Here is a 21,844-nt window from a genome sequence, read left to right as displayed (position 1 = left end):
AAAGATCTCGTCACATTACGATTACGATTTCGTTCCTCACCTTTTGACGAATAAAACGTTGAACCTGTGACATGCGGGTGTGGCCAGTTTACCATTATTTTTATTATAATGAAATGAGTGCATGTAAACTGCTTGCATGATTGAAAAAAGCATAAAAGCTTCGTTACAGATAATAGTTAGTATTTTATTTGAATAAATTCATTCAGACTTATAAAACACAAACGTGTATTTTAGTACACAAGGCGTTTAAAAAATGTAGTAGGACTAGATTGAAGGCTGAATAATATGGTTAGCAGTCACTTCAGTAGATATTATCAGGCGGCGAACGTAATGGCGTTGTCATAAAGTTGTTTCTTACGACTAATAAAACAGTGACTCCAGGGTGATTCAATGCTAAAATCCTGTCATGGCGTCGTAAATGTCACAGCATGCGAATTATTCTATTTACGAAGATTTAAAAAATAATTACATAATTTTGGCATCAAGTCACACATTAAATTGGAGGAATTATTTTATGCGTGCATGAGCCGTTATCTTTAACGGGTGTCCAAAATGTCCTCGTACAGAAAAATCTTTAAGAATCGGAGAAATAATAAAAGCGTATTAAAACTCGAGTCTTGCTTATTTGAATATACGAATCGAATATCTTACTTAATCGACGGCAAGCGATTGGTCGCCGAGTGAGAAGTGTCGCATTTACTACTCAATATATTGTCATAAAACAGTACTTTTTAACAGCATTTTATTTTATTATGCGGAATCTCGTTATTGCAACTTGCTGATTTACATACAATTAGGACTTGGAGCCTTTATTAGGCATTACATATCTGGATATAAAAATATTATTGATATCTGATATTCTCGGGTACATAATGTTATTGACATTGAAAATAAGAATATAATCAAAACCCTTTATTGCAGGATAGATCAGAAATATGCATAGTTACGACCATTTATTTCTCGCAAACCGAATAACATGTTCCGTAATAATGTACCCACTTGTCACTTTCCGGATATCAAATTATTTTCATCTGAAACCCTCTCAGAATAAATACCCCACCCTCTTTTTTACATAATTTGCTAAAATACAGGTACAGGTTGCAACTGCAATAAAATACAAAAATCCTGAAGTGTGCACATCGTAATTATCCATTCAAATGAATGAGCTTAAACTTTGTCGTTGCGTAAGCATCAACTTGAACGTGTCAAGTTTAAGAAAACGACCCTAATTATTTTTATGATTATAATCTGGAAAGTGGTCAGCGGCGGTCAGGTGCGGTCGCGCTCACATGCGAACATGTCTACAAAACCGTTACGGGTCAGTTGACAACAAATTTGAATTAATTAAGCTATATCGCGTAACGATGTGAACCAACGATTACTGTATCTTTTGTCTTAGACAAAGTTGCGTAGTCCAAGCGTTTTGTTAAAAAATACCATCAGATGGATCAGTCATGCGTTACCGATCTCATATGATATGCAGCATGCTTGACCTTATCCAGCACCAAAGAATTTATGTATCTGTGTCTTATCTACTCCGTGCATCAAGTCACCTAGAATATAAAACATTTTCGTATTCAACATTCGTAGCCTCAAAATTCGCAGAATGCACAGTTTTTGTAACTGTTCGTGCTCAGTTGACTCAGTCTCAATTATCATTGCATTTTTAATCGTGGAGGCAATAAAATCATTGGGGGGTATGATTGTGTGAAAAGGAACGATTTCAGGTAAGAAGGGGAGGGGGGTGACTATCAACCGACACCGAAAGCGCATTAGGGCGCCGGGCTGCATTCCCGGGACTGATTTATGCAACTTGCACCCGGCGGCTCGGCCATCGACACCCGCCTTAATGAACGTACAACGTTACGTTATACTGTGAAATGGCTTTCATTATTTCACGCCAATACTAATAGTCCTGTGTCTACGCGGTGCGTTTAACCCCCATTCGCGTAATGCTTTCTTTATTCTTCTTTTAACTGGCTGAAGTTAATAAATATTGAAGATATGAATGCTAAATGCGAAGCAGATAGCAGAGTTAAACATTTGCGTTGTAAATTGTATACATGAACAAGACTTCGTGGGAATATATGCTGCAAGCTGTTTCCAAATTAATGTGAGGAGTGCATCAACAAGGAAATGCTGATGATACGTAACGGTGATTGTATGTTGATTCACGTAGTTCTACGTTCTATGAACCCTGCCGCAAGGCTCTGTCTTTACTATCAACAGATTGTCGTGTGATGTCACAAAGTTTCTCGCGAATTTCCACATAAGAACGGAAATGACATTCAACCGTAAAGACACAAAAATCGATGACTCCGTTCGACAGCGCGCTGCTCAGAGTCGCCGATTTAGCGTCCGACCATTTTTAACTTATTAGCGTTTCGGTTTTTATCAATGAATTTATTGGTGGCCAGCCAAACGTGCCGATTGGACGAAAACTTTAAATGTTAAATCAACGTTTATTTTAACCTGTTACCCCGCCTAAATGCGTTCCGAGGCGCAATTGATAACGAGTTTGGGTGGCACGTCTCCTAAAAGCGTTATCATTGGGGAAAAAATCACTCACCTTGCTTTTTCAAAGGTAAATAAACAAGACGTATTGTTTATCTTTAAAACGCATTAAGTGATTTCCGTTCTTTGGGTTTCTTTTACAAATCAACATGACTGATGGTTGCACCCTTTTAGGTGCACAGTAGCCAAATATTTGCAAACTTTGCACGTGAAATGCGCGTCACGCGTGCTTGTCTTTACTTCTGACTATTGACTGGTATTAAAGAAATACTTGCTTCTGGATTTTTTGTTCAAGATATAGTAATAATTCCTTTTTATGATAGAATGAGTTATCTTTTAAAAACAATAAAATATAGTTACAATAAAACAAGCGTAAACGATTTCCCATCCGTGATACAGTCACTGATTTACATGTCTTTAACAAGCTCAGTGCTCCAAACACTAATGAGTTAGCAGTGACAATAATCAACCAATTATAAAGCTCGTGTCACACGACTGCATTTGCCATTATATTGGTATAATCGGATAGATAACCGTTGACTGACAAGTTGCCGAAAGACGTCAGTCGTGACTGGAATCGCAGTATCCTAAGTGAAATCCTACGCTGTACCATTTGAGTAAGTTGCGTAAATCAGAGAAATCGTGCGAGGTTTAACTTTAGTTCGGTATCAAATTACTTACACAGCCCTAGTTGCTTAATTCTGCAATCTTAACTCAAAATGATAAATTCGATACATCGCATCGTGGTTTTAAATAGAAGACTTCGTTTTAAATGGAATATACATCAAGAGTTTTGTAGGTAAACAATATTTTTTTATTTGATTATAGTGTACCTACTTAAAATACAAAACAAAACAGAATCACGCTCTTAAATCTTGCTTTGGGTTTAAAGTTGCTTGTTCGCGTTTACTCTTAACATTTCCAACACCAACCCACGAAAGAGCAAATAAAATGAGACATTCGTAGGCAATCTCCAAATAGTTGTATATTATCATCAAATTTAGTAACGAATAAGAAGTTCGACAGGTTTTTAGTTCAAACAATAAAATACAAGAGTTATGGACGTGTTCTGACACAAATGATTACTTTATCGTAACGGTTTCCTGTTAACACTGACACCTCGTCAGTGCTAATTTTTTGTTTATACTAATTGAAATATCACAATATTTTACTTTATGTAAAGAAACATTATATCAGTATTATCAATCTGATGAAAACAACCACTAAAAAGGAGATGTAAAATATATTCCCCGAGATGAGATAAAAGGTTGTGAACCGACAAATTGAATCATCATTTTATATTTACAAGCCTTTTAGTTAGTATTGATTGCTTTCGATAGCTTCGTTATTAAAGTGACTTGAAATATTTTTAAATTGAAGATATGCTCTAAACCCGATTCTCGTCTAGACATTCTTTCATCATTGATTTATTGTTCACTGCATACATAAAATACAGTCATTGATACTCTCAAGGATAACTAGAATTCTAAGAAATTAATGTACTTATTGTTTCAAACTTTTTGTCGGATGTAATTATTGATTTATCATGTACATTTCAATAAGATTAACTGCCACTTAGTGTTGGACATTTAAAAATGTTTGAAACTAATATGATAAAAAATAGCATTATTCATCAGTTATGTTGAAGAGGCACTATAGTTTTCTTGGACCACAGTTCTGTGCGAGGAATGTCAAGCATTGGGTATTTCTCAGTGCTATCAGCTAAGGCGTTTATTTATAAAACATAGCGCAGTAAATTATAAAGCTATCAAGTATGGTTCACATGTTGGGTAAGTTTTTATTGCGATAGAAATAGAAAATCGGTGTGTGTCACTGCGGCAGGCGGAATCGCGGGAGAGAGATCTAACTAGCTCCATATAGTTACTGAATAAAAAGTTGTCACTTAATGGATAATTATGGGACCCAGATACTTTAAATATCTGTATGAAATTCCACCTTCCCATACAAGGATGATAGAAATTATCTTTATGTGTAGGTAGTTGATATAATAACCGGAACGTTTAGTTTATTAACATGAATTATATTAATTACTAAATAATATTTTTTAATTATTGGCGCCGTATACGATTATTTTGAAACAACATTCTGCTTCGCTAGTGCTATTACAGTACATTATACAGATTGAGGCAGGTATTTTTCTTAAATTATTTTTATTAAGACTACATATTGATAAATAGCTAGATATGTAAAATAATAAAATATCTCATTTCTCATTTAGGTGTTTAATTTGTCAAACTTTATGGTCCGATACTCGTTTTGAAATGAATCAGTAATGAGTTAAAGAGGCGAAAACAAAATTTTCTCGATTATCAAGTGGATATATTTGTAGGTAGGTACATCTCTAGTTGAATATTCGTTATTTAAATTTACACAGAATTTTCATTGACAAGGTGACATACCGTGAGTACCATTTGTTAATTATGTATTTAAAAATAGGACGCGGACAAAATTATTTATCTTTCCATCAAATTGGTTTCATTTATTGAAGCAATGGGCATGTAAGCAATAATTTGTGTATATCTAATGGCATCTGTTTATTTTCGCAACAATTTTTCAATATCTGTCCATAATCACAATATAGATTGTTTCTTGACAGTCCCTCGGCCGAGTCCGCTTTCTTATCGTTGTTGACTATAACGACCAGTGAAGCATGAGCTGCCCTGCCCGCCCCAGCATTCCTATTCAGAGACCTGCTGGGGGACACTGATCGGCCTGTCATAGGCCTTGCTTAATTGGACAGTTTATGTGTGTGCATTCATGTGAAGTTGGACCGGTTCCTAGTGGTTCTGTTGCTTTCTACGTCATACATCGGTGTTTATGTAGGGATACTTATGAGATCGCTGTGTGTATGTAGTTCACAAGTTTGAACTTGTGTGAAGTTTATTATGATTTGTGTATCATTGGCGGAGGCGTGATGGGAGTTTAGCTGAAGCGAGCTAGTCCCTGTCGTCTTTATTATGTTCATATCTTCTCCTCGAGAGTTGTAGTTCGATACAATATTATACAGCACGGCCATAACTTTTCCGCCATGAGCAACATCTGCTCGCCTATACGGAAGACCAGTCATATTTATCTAACATCTAATTACATTAAAGTGTTTTATCAAACCTGTCATATGAACTACTCTGAAATGTCGTTGAACAAACTTCGAAATGTAAAGCTGTCCAAAGAAATAAAACCACTAAAATAACCCTTACACAGTAATTTATGTGTATTGATTATTCAAATTAGCTAAACCGAATGCATGGAATTTTAATCTGAATGTTCAAAAAATTATACCTACTGTGTTTATGAACGTACGTGGCACATTGCACAACCTTTTTATTATAATGTACCAATAACGAGATTCAAGAAAGATTCGAAAGATTTATTGTAGAATTATAGTTGCCTTCCTGCCTGCAGGTGTATTGTGTACTACACAACTAAATATTTCGACCATGTGAGTAGTGATAGAGTGTATATAGCATATTACGCAATTCAAAGTTAACCTGTTCCTGTAACATTCAAAATTAAAATTATTAAGCACAAAAATCCTATTATTTTGATGTTCCATTCAAGTGACCGTTTCCTCATAATACACATGCATTTGGAGAAAAACGCCTCGTTTCACTTCTATATAATTTGGAAGCGAAATAACTTTTAAATCGACATAATACCGCCACCTGTAACTTAAAGGCTGCAAACCTTACGCCTCCACGACGTTTCATTGCAAAATTGATTTCCTGATGGTATCTAACCTCCCGAGGGAACGTTGGATAAATAAATACTTTACGATAATCTTCGGAGATCTGAGACAGGCCAGAATTACAGCAAGGCCGGGATATTACTGCATTTTAATTCCGTTCCCGACACACCTCCGTCGCATTACGATTTGATATGATTTAGTGCGTTATTGTACGTGCCACGATGCGCAACCCTCGTATCGCATAAGTCAAATAAATTTTGGAAAGGTTGAAATGAGCGTAGCTGGCTGATCTCGATATCTCGCGCATGTATTACCTACTAAATTACAATTAAGGTCGCCGTTTTGACATATCGCGCTATATTTAAGAGGGCTCTTTGGTTATTATTTTGCTTTGGTAAGCGTGTTTTGGCATGTTTTATCTATCGTTTTTTAGTACAGCTGATTATGTGGCCTTATTGATTGTTGTTGCTTTCTTGTTAAAGTTGGTACTTTGTATTCTCTGTACTTTGAATGATATCGTAAGTTTTACTGCTGTTACCGAGAACTCATTAGCATTACTTAAGTATCATTAAACTGAAATTACTACGTAGATAAAAAAGCTGGATTGAGAAATGTAAATAAATGTTCTAATTAAAACCTCAGGTATGAATATAGACACTAATCCTTTTAAAAGCCTTGGGACTTAAGATAAAATGTAAGCAATATGGAAGACGCACTGATTCTCGCCATCCGCGGCAGAATCTCGTTTAGTACATCGATAAAAGTTGTAAAATGCAAATGGGGCTAGTGAAATGTTAAGAATCTTACGCCCACGCCTTCAGAACCGTTACTTCATTCACATATACATACATACATATATTTTCACACATAACGTTAAGTTTTCGTATTCACTAATAAATATAGATAATGTAATGTGTTGGTGGTTCAGGTGATCATCAGATTACATTATGTTACAATAATGGTACTTTTTATGTAAAGAGTTTACATATATTTCAGACTTCCCATGGTATCGTATCAATTTATCGGCCAAACCGTTTAGTTGAACGGTAAATGTTATCTAAGATACTGCTTTTGGTTTAAATATCACCTATTTATAGTCGTCTGCGTTGACATACAAGCTGGTAGGATTTAGTTTGCTCATTTCGGAAATGTAAGGTTTACGAACTTTCCACGAAACGTATGGTGATTAGGCCTTTAGTTCTACTTGGGAAGTTTGCATTAACAATGTTTTGCCCTGTCACGACCGACGACGACACTTAGGTACGACATATTTTAAAGAATTTACTTCTTTTTATAATTGAACTTGCCAATCCATCATTCCCCTAAGTGACATCCTTTACCTTTTGTGACATTCCCACTTTTAAAGTATTTGTAGCCATTGCAGCATCCTTGTCGACAGCAAAACCTATTTTAGTTAAATTCTCAGGTATTCAGGATTATCTGTTGTTTTGTCGATATGAGGAAAACAGGACTGTTTACCTTTTAAACTCTCTTGTACTATATTTCAACTCGTTGATTGTGAATCTTGATACTTTATGCATTAAACCAAAGGAATTCACATTCAAACCATTTGTGTAAGTCTTTGAGCTTTTACTTATCGAAAGTTTCATAATATAAAATATTTATATTGAATCCATAAAAATATATCTAAATAATAATTCTACGTAGCAATTTGAATGTGATGGGAGAGTCGAGTGTGGAGTCCATATATCTAGACGGGCAAGACAATAGACTATAGCAGTGACTACATTTCATCCGATAATTGTAGAGGGCGCGTGAGTCGATCGTCGATGAGCAAGCGCCCCGAACGGCAGCTAAACGCCATTTTGTTATTAGGGATGCGATTCATCGATAATGTTCAATATTATTTATTATATCGATACATTATTGATGGTTGAATAACTATGATATATCTACATTATTAACATTCTGCTACTAATAAGGCACACACGAAAATCTAAACGGTAATATTTATCTCTCAATTGTCAAATAGGGTAGATTTATCTGTTTCAGCGCAGATAATAATTTATGCAATCTAGACAAGTAGGTATGTCTTTTGTCAGAGCGGAGTTATTTATGAATGCCTACTCAAATTCCTTACCTAGAATCATGCGACAAATATTGGCGTGGAGTATTAGGACATGACAGCTAATTGCAGAATAAATAAATATTTATTAGCACAAATTCGAACCACGTTAATTATGTTAAAATATTTAAAATTATTTGTTCATTAATAAAAAATGCTGTTAAAATATTTAATCAAATGAGATCAATGAAACCTTATTTATAGATAACAAAAAAATAAACGCGGCATGCACTGACACATCACTATTCTGAGGAAACGGGCCGTTAAAAATATTTAATTTGGTTGGCGCGTAACCCGTAATTACCTGTTACATAGTTATTCACGATCCACGGCCGGTGAGTAAATCCACTGCTCAAGTGGACTTGAAATGTTTACAGAAATGTACCCGCTTGTTGGTTTGTTTGAGAATTACGGCCACTCGGTCAATTAAATTAATTTCAAACAACCAATAGTAGGTACTAAATATGATTTAAAATTCAGTATCTCGGTACTGTGGCACGAACTTTATAGAGAAATTCAATATATTTATGAAGTTATGTTCTCTGCAAGTAGCATTTGCACAATTATTGCGCAATTTTTTCAGTTATCAATTCCACATGATTGAATTCTTATTGTTTTATTTGATGCATAGGCTTTAAAAAAACTATTTCATGTAACTTCACATTTCATTAGTATTGATGGCTTACTAAAACCAATTAGAAATTCTGAAACCAGTTCGCAGGTTCTACAACAAGTGTGAGAACTTGAATTATTGTACGGCGTATAACATGAGCCCTCTACTTTTTTTAGTAATAAGCCTATTCAATAATATAATTCAGTTAAGCAAAGGGGTCCGAGTTTTTGTTCAGTTTGAGTGCTTTAATTCTGGCGAAGATGAAAAGAGCTTAATTATTAAAGAATGACCTTGTGGAGTGGAAAGGTCGATGACACGGCCGTTTATAGTAAACGATTATTTAGTATGGCAATTGTGTTAGATGGTAATCATTGTCTCTTCAAGAATTTCCTAATTAGATAAAATCATTCCGCAAGGATCAAGTTGTTCACTTTAACGGTTTTTTTAAATAGAAAAGTTTTGTCATCGGTGTCTTTGAGTAGTGATGTTTCATGACTAAGAAACAAGAATTCGCACTTTTGAATTTGTGAATAGACTGCGAAGTTAAAAAAATAGAGAGATAAGATTAATATACCTGTAGGAGCTGTCAGAAATTTTGGACAGTTTGAAAGTAGTTTTTTTTTTATATTAAGCTCCCGCTTGAGTAGACCGTTAAGTGAGTCAGGTAGTTTCTTGGAAATATTGTCCGCATTTTTTATACAATGCTGTATTTGCTGGTTCTTTGAATTTGAGTGACCACAGGCCTCTAAGCTTATAATATTTTTATAAAAGATTTTATGAAATAAAACTCCAAAAATATTAAGAGTTATTAAGTAATTTCATAACATTTTTATTTGACAGTAATCACAAAAAACATAAAAATCTGTTATATTATCCTGTTATCTTTGAGATATCTGTTATCTTTTCTCATAGTGGCAGTGAAACAAGCCCTGAATCTAATAAATATCAATGATGTTTGTACATAAACCAAGCAAACAGGTTTAATACCTGGGTCGCGAGGATATCAATTTTAAAACGCTCGTAAATAAATAAATATTCAGCAAAAAAACATAATATGTGTCTACATATATGCGGGAAAAGTAGACTGTACATTTGAGACTGCTATAATGACTTTAGGTCGGAAATAAATCACTGAGGACGTTTACGATATAGCTTCATTTAAACTATAAATAATTACGAGTTCAAGTGCCTTAGCGTTAAATCAAAACAATTTATGTATTAGAATGTCACTAAATAACATCGCTATTAAACAATAACATTCGGAATTGTCCGGCGTCTGTGTTTTGTAATTAAGGTTTGATTGCTTTTTCGATACTTAATGTTACCATATCAAAAGAGGATGATTATAGTAATGATTTTATGAATGTTTCGCTTTACTTGTACTGGATACCTGCTAAGAGGAAGTAGTTGACTTTGATTTCGTGACGACATGCTTTGTTGAACGCTGAATTGTGTTCATTCATTGATGAATTGCACGGTGTCAATAGTATCGTGCGGATTGTATACGGTCAGAATTCTATTATGTTCGAATCTTACTCAGCTTTGAGAAATGCAGGTATAGGCTAGTGGTGAACAATGTTTGGTCCAAGAGTGGGGCCAACTCGGCGTGGCATCCGCCGCTCATCCTTACGTAGCTCGCGGCTATAAAGGTGCGCCATAAAACGGGTCTCACTTTATGACCATTTGACGAAGTTATATACGTTTTTGAAGCCATTTCTTAGTCGGGCCGACCATTGTGGCTGCGTGACCACTCCGCGCCGTCTCCGTGCAATTCTTATTATTCTAAAGTCTGATGCTATTGCGAAGGATTTTTAGCTCAAATTTCTCGGAGATTTACGGATATTATTTAAAGATCTAATACCATTGTCAGATAATCAGTTTAGGTTAATTCGTTTAGGAATCGTGCCGGCAGAGAGGGGCCCGGGCTATCGCGAAGGAAATCTGCAATCTCGACAATGCTGTATCAATATTCATGCTTACGGTCGCGACCCCTACTATTTGCATAACTGCGCAATGCATTCTCTCGGTTGCAACTGTTCTATTGTTTTATGATCTAAATGACCACGCGATATAGGGCCAGTCACGATAATCATGTATGTTAATATGTATAGATGCATGTTTATAGTTTGCACTACATTGTAGAAGTCTAATTTTGCTCTAGAATGTAAATCTGTAAAAGGTATTCAACAAACATTTTTAGATTGCGTAACAATAAAACGTCTATTGTTTACCTCTATTACATAGATATAGCTAGTTGTATTGTCCATTAAGTCAATTAAATCTGTAACAGTCAATTAACGAGAACAAAATATTGATTGTGTTGGTATTGACAATTACAACAATTAGTAATTGTGCACGCTCCATTCGATTTGTGCATGGTTGGTATCTGATGATGGAAGCTGTTTCATGAAACGATTTTAATAGAAAAACCGGTTAAGTGCGAACTTGAAGTTAAACCAGTAAATTTCTAGCTTTACTTTCTTGAATTATTTATCTAAGAAATACACTTGGGAGCAATAAATCTGTCAGTTAATAAAAATATTTGTTACAAGCTGTTTAATGCGGTTTCAGCCGCGTCCTAGGACATTTTCGCGACCTAAAAACAACAAAAGTATTCTAATATTATGTATTACCCATATTTAATGTGCGTTTTCCAAAGTTTCAAACTGTAACTCTAACAATTTTTTTTCTCAATCCTTCAGTCTTGTTATCTTACTTTTTCTGATAGCAAATAAATGATATGTTTTTGCTTTGTTTGATATTTTATTTGGAAAAGGCTTTTTAACTACTGCTAGTGCTTACCAAATCGAAGTAGACGTTTTAAAGAGCTTTTGATTCCGATTAACGATTTTGAAAATTTAAAGAGGGTTCAACAATTTCTAAAAACAAAACATATTTTTGCCGAATCCCGAAGCAGTACACCAGAGTAAGACGTTAAGTATAGTGCGACATGTACCTAGTTGATTTAACACTCATTTGAAAACTCGTCCTCATTAATTTTTAATTATGACCGATACTGTTCTAAATCCGAAGTTTCTCTGCCTTTATCAGGGATACAAAAACTTGTGTAAAGATCTCTATATCAGGCAGTGGTTAGATGCGAACTGAATATGTAGTATATGTTGGCGGAATTTGATGTGTAACGAGTGCACGGGCTTGTCTGCCAGTGTCACTAATTAGCTGGCTCGTTACCAGTTCTACGTCGGATACATTACAGAGAAGGGACCCTAATATTTAAGTACTTCAATAATGGTAAACGGATATGACACTTAATACACATAATAATATTGCAAATAACCTATGTTAGAACCCAGTAAAATATTGTGCTTTAGTTACAAGTCAAGAAATCTATGTATTTTGAGCATAACTTATTCGTTATATGCTATGACATATTATTCGTAGAATAAATGACTAAAATAGACACGAGCACAGTTTTCCTTGTTTATTTATAAGTTATTTGTTCTTCTATTTATAGGATACTTAACAGTGTCTTAAATAATATTCATGAAATCTGGAGTCGGCGTGAGTTTTCACGACTTCAGTCATGCTAAACCCGGAACAATAATGCAGACGATTGAACCTGTCTGAGCATCCGACACAATACCCAATATATCTGAACTTATATTATAAAGAGAAAGGAATTTATTGTAATGAATCATTCGTAGACCTACTGGACCGATTCGTTAAACTCAGACAAATCATAATTTTAACTTGTCTCCTTCCTTGCCTTTGTCTCGGGACTATTGTCAACGCAGTATGTTTAAAGGAGTTGCGTATATAGGTACTTTGTACAATGGATTTAAAATAATCGTGAAGGTACTCTAGGAAATAACTAACACTTCCTTCCCTTGTTCCAGGTAACTTCGCAGTACAAATAACTACGCTTTGTTCACACTTTATGTAAGCAAATTATTCTTTTACTTTATAATGCTGACACTCCAGTGCTCAAGAAAAACTATTTCTATTACCATTCATGGCAGTTCGTAAGTGTGTTTAGATCAATAAAAATGACAAGTGGAAGCGAAACTACAGATAACTCCCAGTAAACCTTTTAATAGCGGCCTCTTGGTAATAAATTATGTTTAATGACCACTAAAATAAAATAAATTGGAAAATACGACGCTTCAGAGTACAAATAAAAGAACGCTTCCCTTTACAAATCCTAAACGCATATATTAAACTTGATAGAGATATTAAAGTTATAAACAAATCTCATAAGTGCGTGTGACCGTGTAACGGAACGTCACGTGGTTAGGAAAGGCTAATTCTAAATTAATTTTATTTATTGAATTAATCAGTTTTTCGATAATTAATCACGTACAATAAAAGTAAATTTTCCAATAAATTTTATAGTAAATAAGTCAGAAGTCGGCTAATTGGGGCTATCTCGGTACATCAAGATGGCGATAGTCCACTATAGTGTTTGACTAACACGCAATATTTAGGCAGTCTCGGAGGCTGCATGCTTTGTGCTTTTGTCTAAGAATAGACTGTGTCTGTGTTGTTAACTTGCGGGTCTTGCTTTTTTTAGGGAAAGGTTTAAGACTTGAACGAGGATTGCCTGGCTTAGCCGCTTGGGATTGATAAGCATAGTTAACATTTTCCTGACATTCAAATGAAAATAGGAACAGTTAAAAGATACATAGGCTAATTGTTATGAACGTTAATGTAATTTATTAGGTACACATTATTGTCTAGTTTTAAGACGATTTTTTGCACTATTTCTTATCTTAACTCCTTACTTATTTTTTGCGTCATGCTTGTATGATAAGAGGTTAACCTTTTCTTATTCTCAAGCTATTATCTATAATTTTATCACCTAGCATATTTAATAAACCAGCAAGACACGAGAATTTCCACAATGACGTCACAAGCATTGCTCAATACCCTTCGGAACAGTGAGAAACGATCTAATGTTGACCGTTTTAGACAAGCAGTACTTATGAGGACCGCGACAACGATCAGGGCGTAACTTAAAGATAACCTCACAACCCCACACAACAGCTCGTAATGAAAATGTAAGCCTTATTATATGGCCAAAGGTATCTCCGACGCAATAACAGTATTATTAAATAATTACGCTATCTTATTATCTAAGTCGCGGTTCGCTCTTTGACAATGATGGACTGCTGGGAAATTCGTTTTGAAACAATGTGTCGCGGGTACACTGTGGAATTAGGAATTTGGTTACTGGACAATGTTTTGTGTTGCTTTATCTGTGGTCGTATCTCTGAAGTACAATTTGATGGGTTGAACATTAGAAAAGCTGTTGATAAATAATGGTATTGTACTTTGTTTCGCTTGAGATTTCGATTTTGTTCCCTTTTGCCGTTCCACTTACCAACGTTTAAGTACTAAGTTTTATTTCGGTGGTTGGGACTAATATGAGTGTTCTTATCATGCATTATTCCTGCAACACAAATCTGCTCTTTGATTAAGCAATTTATATTCAACGTGTAACACTATTTGCCTTAAATGTAAAATACACATCTATTTTTGGGTAAAAAGAAGTTAGTGAGAATTCTCCGATTGCACACGATAACAACTTCCAAATACACCGAATATATTCGCATTTTATGAGCAATTGACCGTTATTCCCCACGTGACGAAATTTTTGAAATTAGAAAAAGTTCAGAATGCGTTAATTGAATACAAGTCCGTGCAGATTCAGATAGATTCCATTAATTCCTCGCATAGTTTATGTCCACAGGGGTCAACGGTATCCGTGCCCATCAAGGAATAAAAAAAAACTTGTCTATGTACTAGAACGATCGGTTTCCAGAACAGACCAGCCATTTTTAATTAGCGAGTGTACACGCACTGATCGCGGGGAGTATTAAAACGATACAATAAATTAATTCTTGACGGATCCATCAAGATGTGCATTTACAAGCTATTGTGAAGTTATTACTATGCAGCAGTAACCATATATTGGCAGACCTTATCTTCTTCTCTATTTCTATGAGAAAATACACATCAACTTTTATCGACTTTTATTTTCACTTTATATACTGCAGCAGACTTTCCAAGAGTTCGCTTTCATGGTTCAGACTATGGTTATTAACCGAATCAGACATACAATACATACATACATGGCATGGCGTTCCTTCATTTCTATTTCGAAGCCTGTTTCATGTAGCTATTTTATTCGGAATTGAAAATCATTTAATAAGTTGAATATAAGTTCAGTCAACGTGTGCAGTAAGGTTAGAAAATCTTGAACAATATTTATTATTAACAATATCATCTACCTCCATTGCTCATATACATATAGAGCAAATATTTCACTCTCGTATCCTAATTACCTACTAGATGGAAGTTGTAAATATTTCTAAGCTATTAATTTAAAAGATATAACATTAAAGCATGCTCATTAATTTGTCCTATACTCATTATGAGTGTATTGCTAATAAGAAAAATAAACACTCTCTAACCACTACTAAGAAATGAGCATGAATAGGGTGTTCGCAAAAAGAAAACTGGCATACGTCCTTTAAAAAGCTCTTAGAACCAATACGATATGCGCGAGCTTACAGTTGCCATGATATTTTTAAGTATCGTATCTCATAATAAGACAAAGGTTGGTCATGCATAAGTATCGAGAGGACGTAATAGCATTGTCGTTATAAATCACGTGGAGATATTGATCGTAAATAAAGTTGCGATTTATGACAAAACAGAGATATCTTGCGGCGTTAGTGGCTCGTGTAAGGTAGTACGTATCCATGCAGATAGCCTTTGCTCCTCCGTCTGATGGAAATGTCAGCTTTCAAGTAAATAAACGCATAATAATGTTGCCTGTTCACTTACATGCAGACATAACTGTACACGCTATTATTTTCATATCAGAATGAAGTTCAAATAGAACTTACAATTTTAAGACCCAGTGATAAAAAATAACGTGTATTTATGATTGAGGCGTTGATGACAACAATGATAATGTTCAAACCGCCATTATGTCTATAATTAAGAATTGATATTACAGGTTTGAAATAATAGCTAACACTAACTCACACTTGACACAATTGCAACGTCGCGGCAAGTAACAAGTCAATAAATAAAATAGTATGCAGTATTCGCATTTAAATCACACTCTGTGTATGGAGATGAGGATGTTTAATACACCCTTTAATTGATATGTTGCGTGCTGACTTATAGTATCTGATCTCAAGCTAGGCGTGTTCCTCCGGCAATTCTATTGGGCAATTTATTTATATTGATTCCTATACCAATCCCTATCTGTCTGTAGATAGCTCATGAGTACTTTATATATTGCCACTAAAACTTGGACTGATATATTAAATTATATCTTCGGTTAATTATCTAGCGTGTAACTTAAATAGAGGCTGTATAATTCTTTAAAAAAACACCAATTAAGTGTTTCTAATAATGGGATTACAAATTCGGATGGCATTCCGTAAACAGAGACAAAATAGTTTTATAACTGTTCGGAACAGCTGCTGACGTCACTAAAGAAAAAAGGTCATGACATTGAGAAAGATAGATGACCAAACCGAGAAGGTATATCTAGTCGGTACCTATTCGTAGACCGCTTTACTAAATTAAAGAAGAATTCTCGAAACGAGAAAAAAATTAGGAGGTACATTAATCTCAGCTGATGAAGCCTATTAGTTTAAGTCAGAGATTATGTTTGAATACATTAAAAACAATACCTACTGCGATTAAATATGTCTTTTTTATATGGAGACCCACTTTGTTTTGCGTTATCGTTACTTCACAGACTTATAAAGTTTTCTTTATAGAAATATTTAGAGATTTTCCTGTACATGCAAAAAGACGTTTTGTATTTTGTAATTTAAGATTTGCCAAAATATGATTTATGATTTAATTATGGGAATACCCGATGGTGTTGGTGTGCAAAAAAAGTTCATCAGGATGGACTTCGACCTCGCGAACTAATCGAGGATCACTGTTATTCTATTGTTGCCATGTCTGTATCTGTCATTACGATAATTTGAATCAATAACAATTTCGTATTAGATTTGCATGCAAAACATCACCAGACGTTTTAAGTAAATTGAAAAATGTATTACCTGGTTATAATTATGGGATCGAAGTAAGAACACAGGGGACTTGTTAGATCATTGTAGACATATAAAAAGGACGCTTTTTTAAACTTGTAATAATTTATTCAGAACATCGTTCGTCGGTTAAGCGGCCAATTTGTCATGGACAAATTCTGTGTGTTAGTTCCACGTAGCACGAGCACAGCCCGCTGTGTTTGTGTGTTCTTGAATAATTGTTACATTTACTTACATTGGATGAACACTTACCTCAACACGCAATACTCAATCATTTTGATATTTAGACGTAATTGCTTTCATGAATGAACGATTTATCAAAACTTGCACCTGTTGGTCGGGGTCACACTCATTTTCCACGTGAAGTAAGCTGGATCATGACCCCTATCAACTCTCCATATACTTGTGTAATATACCGAATAACTACTTGATTAGAGAGTGAAAATATTAAAATGAAAATGATTCAGCAAGTCCAAGTAATCGTTTCGCCTAAAAGCAGGTAACAATTTAATCATAACTCAAACGATTCGATGTTCGGATGATGTTATTATACTAATACCCGTTCTTTTGATTCTAATAGACGTAACGAAAGCGTCCGAAGGTCAGGGTTGGCACCGTGAAGTTTGAAGGTATCTCGATTACCGAATGGAATTAAAGAGAAATATATAGCGACATTATGCGCAGGCGCAGGCATATGAATAGCTTATCTACTGCGTAAGAATGCCAATAGCGTGAGAACTGCCCGTGTCCACTTCCAAATTATTCTGAATACGTTCGATCCACGTCCTTGATGCGTGACCGGTTACTAAATCAGCGGGTGAGCGAACAATACACCACAACGTGTGTATTATTTTACTTTGCACGTTCTTACCTGCCCCAGACTACCTTTTGCCTATAAAAATGTCGTATCGTGAATTCGCGATCATACCTGGATTGTGCGATAACATATCGCACCAGTGTTGCTCGTCGTGTTTTATGAAGCTTTCAAAAACTAGTTTAGCAGCGACAGCGTTTCAGTTTGTCTGTCAGAGTATTAAGTGAGGTTCTTACGTCATTCACTAGGCAAGAAGTTTTGATGAAACTCAATCAATTACCAGTCCATTGACCTTTGCTACTTAGTTTACACAAAGAAACTATGATAGAATCTATCAAGTCTAATGAAAGGTTGGTTTATTTATAACATTGTGAGGAATTAGAATAAATAACCGAAGTGAAGGCGAAGGAACAAACGGATATAGCACGTGAATCGAAGCTAAACGATTAAGACGAATAAGCCGTATCGAATTCGATTATGGCGAGGCGCGCTCTCTGCGAGCTCCCGATGACAGAATCGAGAATGCGATTTAAGATTTTGAGAGGGCTATGTGTACGTATAATTAGCGGCGCGGAAGCCGGGTAGTTAGTGCGAGGGGCGGGTTGTCCTCGTAACGATAAATCATAAGTGCGCAGGAGTCGCTGGGCGGACGATGGGCGGAGCGAGTGATTTTTAAACGGTTTTTTGAGTTTCGCGACGGCCAATGCACGAGTAATTCGGGCATCCTTTTCTGGCGCCTCGATATGGCGACACTTTTTCGTTAATTAGGAGAACCATGATTACGACTAATTTTCCGGACAACGAACTCAGCGGCAAAAAGCGGTATTCAATTAAAACAATACCTATCCAAAACGTAAGTTGTGAAAGCTTCATAAAAAGGATACTTGGTCTCCGCTTAAAAGTATTTTTCGAATGAGAAATTCTTGCGCAGAGGCCGTAAAGCGTTCGCTTCCCGATTTTTTCGGTGGCGTTGTCACCCTATGGCTACTAATTAATACCCCGCAGTCGGTAGCGCAGGTACGCTGCGCTGAGTTGAGCTCGCGAGCTGCTTTTTGTTCCGCACTGACTCTATTGTTCTCTGTCGGATCACATGATGTCGCTCTTAATTCCTTCTCACTGCCTCATGAGCTCTGAATACTGATTGAACAGTCACATATACACCACGTATTTATAACTACAATAATCTTCCAGACGGTCGCTTTTCAATGGAAAAAAGACTTGTCCTTGTTTTGATCGTATTAATTGAGCTTAAAAGAAATTAAATTGATGTTATTACGCACAAACTTGGCATAATTATCTAGAGGTTAGTACAGCAGATTTTATATGTTCACGGGATATGTAAGGGGGCAAATAACGTCTTTATTGAAGTTGTCTAGTGAGGTAAATAATGTATGTTAATGGTATTGGGTATTGATGTACACGCAGAGATCGGTCGGATTCACGATATCCTACCCTGTTTTATTATAATGCTGTTCAGTTAATATTCTTACATTCAATAAAAAGATATAGTCTTTAAAAAATATAAGGCTGGCAGCAACATGGCCGGGCCTATTTGTAACAAGTAGTTACAAACTTGAAGCGTTATCGGCCCACCATCTTGCGCGAGTGTTCGTTTGACTAATCTACTGGTCGTACAATCGTTTCGTTAACTTGATACGCAATAAATTAAAACGGCAAATCGAAATAAACATTCCCAACCCTGATAGAGATACAAAATATCATATTATTTGAAATGCGAGGCAATATTTAAAATGCTTCATAACAACTAGTGATCACCTCGGGGGCGTTACTATCTACATATTTATACCAGATACAATTCAAAACCAGTTTGTTCTCGCCACTCGATTCTAACAAGAATTTGGACTCGTACAAAAATAAATACTGTCCACGAAACATGAGAAAGGTAATATCGTCATATTAAAACGTTTGCTAACTCAATTTTGGTCCAAAATAAAAGTTGGTAAGACTTGTTTTCGGTTAACCGGGAGAACGGTAGTTAGAACGAAATAATTCTGGAAATGAAAAGCTATATAGCAGTATTTATTATGACATCCGACAGTAAAGTACAAAATTGATTTTATCGAGGCTTACCAACATGCATAGTTTAAATTTCTCTACAGGTCTGTTAAACTACGGTGTAGTAGGGTAATTACTTCCATGCTATTAATTAAAATTTAATTTAGGTAACCGTATTTGAATAACGATATTGTAGGATGTAATATATGGCGGAGTGCAGCCGTGGCAGCGCATTAAACACGACTCGCGGCTGCTCCTTGCCGCGCTCATGTTGTGACAGACTCATTGCACTTTGCAACTACATCCTATAGCATACCTAGGTCTCTTCCATTGAAAATCGCACAAAAACTGACTGTTTACACAATATTTCTTTGAGTAATAAATTATTATACTTGATTTAGTTATCGCCAAATGTTTTAGTGATGATTTATTTCTGTTTCATAAAAAAGGAAGCTGCAATTAATTATTAAGATAATTTAATTAATATTTATCAAAGATCTTTTTTATGTATTAATACACACAAATGTTACCCATAGATTTATACATTTCGATATAAAGAACAAAATTAACATGAAGCCCTATGTCCCGATTACTTGTTACGCTAGTTTATTCATATCAATAACTCGTGACTTTATAATGATTAGAATTTTAAGTTCATTCAACTGTTACTTTCATTGGAACTTGTTTTCTGTCCAACGTATTCAAATGCAGCTAATATTATTAAATTGTAAATTAGCCTTCAGGATAGCTTGACATAAAGTACACTATGGCCAGGTTTACGACAACGGCTAAACATAAGATAAGGGTGCGCTTTATACGTACCATGTCCCCTTGAATAATCGTTCTGATAGTTGCTATCTGCGTTGTGAAGTCTTCGTGATTTTTACAGTCTGCACGAGGCATTAGCGTGCCAGTTTATAGCAGACAATGCTTGGAAACGCGACACGTGTATTTATTATATTGATTGTAATATGAATTGTCCACTATTAGCTGCGCTGTGTTTCCCTGACATGTCTATGCAATGACTTTATTGTTAGGGATTTATTTTGTACATATTATATTTATATGGCATCTCCGCTCAGGTAAATTACTAAAGTAATTTGAAATGCAAGGTGTACCTAATCAATTGCCCGTACTTTCATTAATAATGATTAACGCAATATATTCGTAGTTACCACTGCAGCGGCCAGGGATAATGCACTCTTTTATAGACTCCGCTCAATAAAACGAAAACTAATTATACGAGACGTTCGCATTGGCAAGCTCAATTATTGTTAAGTACGCAATAGAGTCCCAATAAATCATTTAAGTTTACTCACACAAATTCCATAACTCATGGGTTATGTATTTCCAACATTTCACTGTGGCACTAAAATGCGGGCTATTTTAGTGTATGGTGGACAATGCCGGCATTGCGGCGCGGCGCGGGCGGCGGCGGCCAGCGGCGCGACGCGCGTACGCAGAAAAAAAGAGAAAACCCTCAATAGTCCTCCACGGCCCACACGCCAACCTATGGCCACTCAATCGTTCGTATTCCTCTAGCGGAACAGGGAAACCAGTGGAGTTACATTTAAGTAAAAATAATTATAACGTTACCCTATTACATCAGTAACGCAAGCGTACCAATGTTATTTATCTTTAAACAAATTAAATTAAAATACGTATTTTACAACCCCCAAAAAGTTACACAGTAAAGGTAGGTAATAAAAAAAACTTAGAGCATTTTTCAAATATAATAATTTTACTGCCTACGGCCGAAGAATCACACAGAATTTAAAAAGAAATGTTAATTATGAATGACAAATTTTAGCTGTAATCTAAGATAAAAATGTCATAAAGTTTAATTGCTCTTCGCTTTACTTATCGAAATAAAATATATAATAGCTACCTTATAACACTTTGTGTTCCGTTGGGCTCAAGCAATGACACAGCGCTTACTCTCAAGAGATACTTGGATTCTTTAGGAGTTAACTTTGAGCCAGCCTAGCTAACGAGTAACGATTGACGTGAGTATTTTCAAGTACATACCCGACGCCTTAATGATTTATAATGA

General features: G+C 35.5%; 1 protein-coding gene across 1 annotated transcript in view; it reads left to right on the top strand.

Annotated features, from left to right (window-relative positions):
* The window catches only part of LOC110371604 (cadherin-related tumor suppressor), a 98,327-nt gene that overhangs the window by 6,219 nt on the left and 70,264 nt on the right, over nucleotides 1-21,844 (top strand). The window lies entirely within an intron of this gene.

Source organism: Helicoverpa armigera, chromosome 13, assembly GCF_030705265.1.
Source record: "Helicoverpa armigera isolate CAAS_96S chromosome 13, ASM3070526v1, whole genome shotgun sequence".
Taxonomy (NCBI): Eukaryota; Metazoa; Arthropoda; class Insecta; order Lepidoptera; family Noctuidae; genus Helicoverpa; species Helicoverpa armigera.
This window is presented reverse-complemented; position numbering and strand designations above follow the sequence as displayed.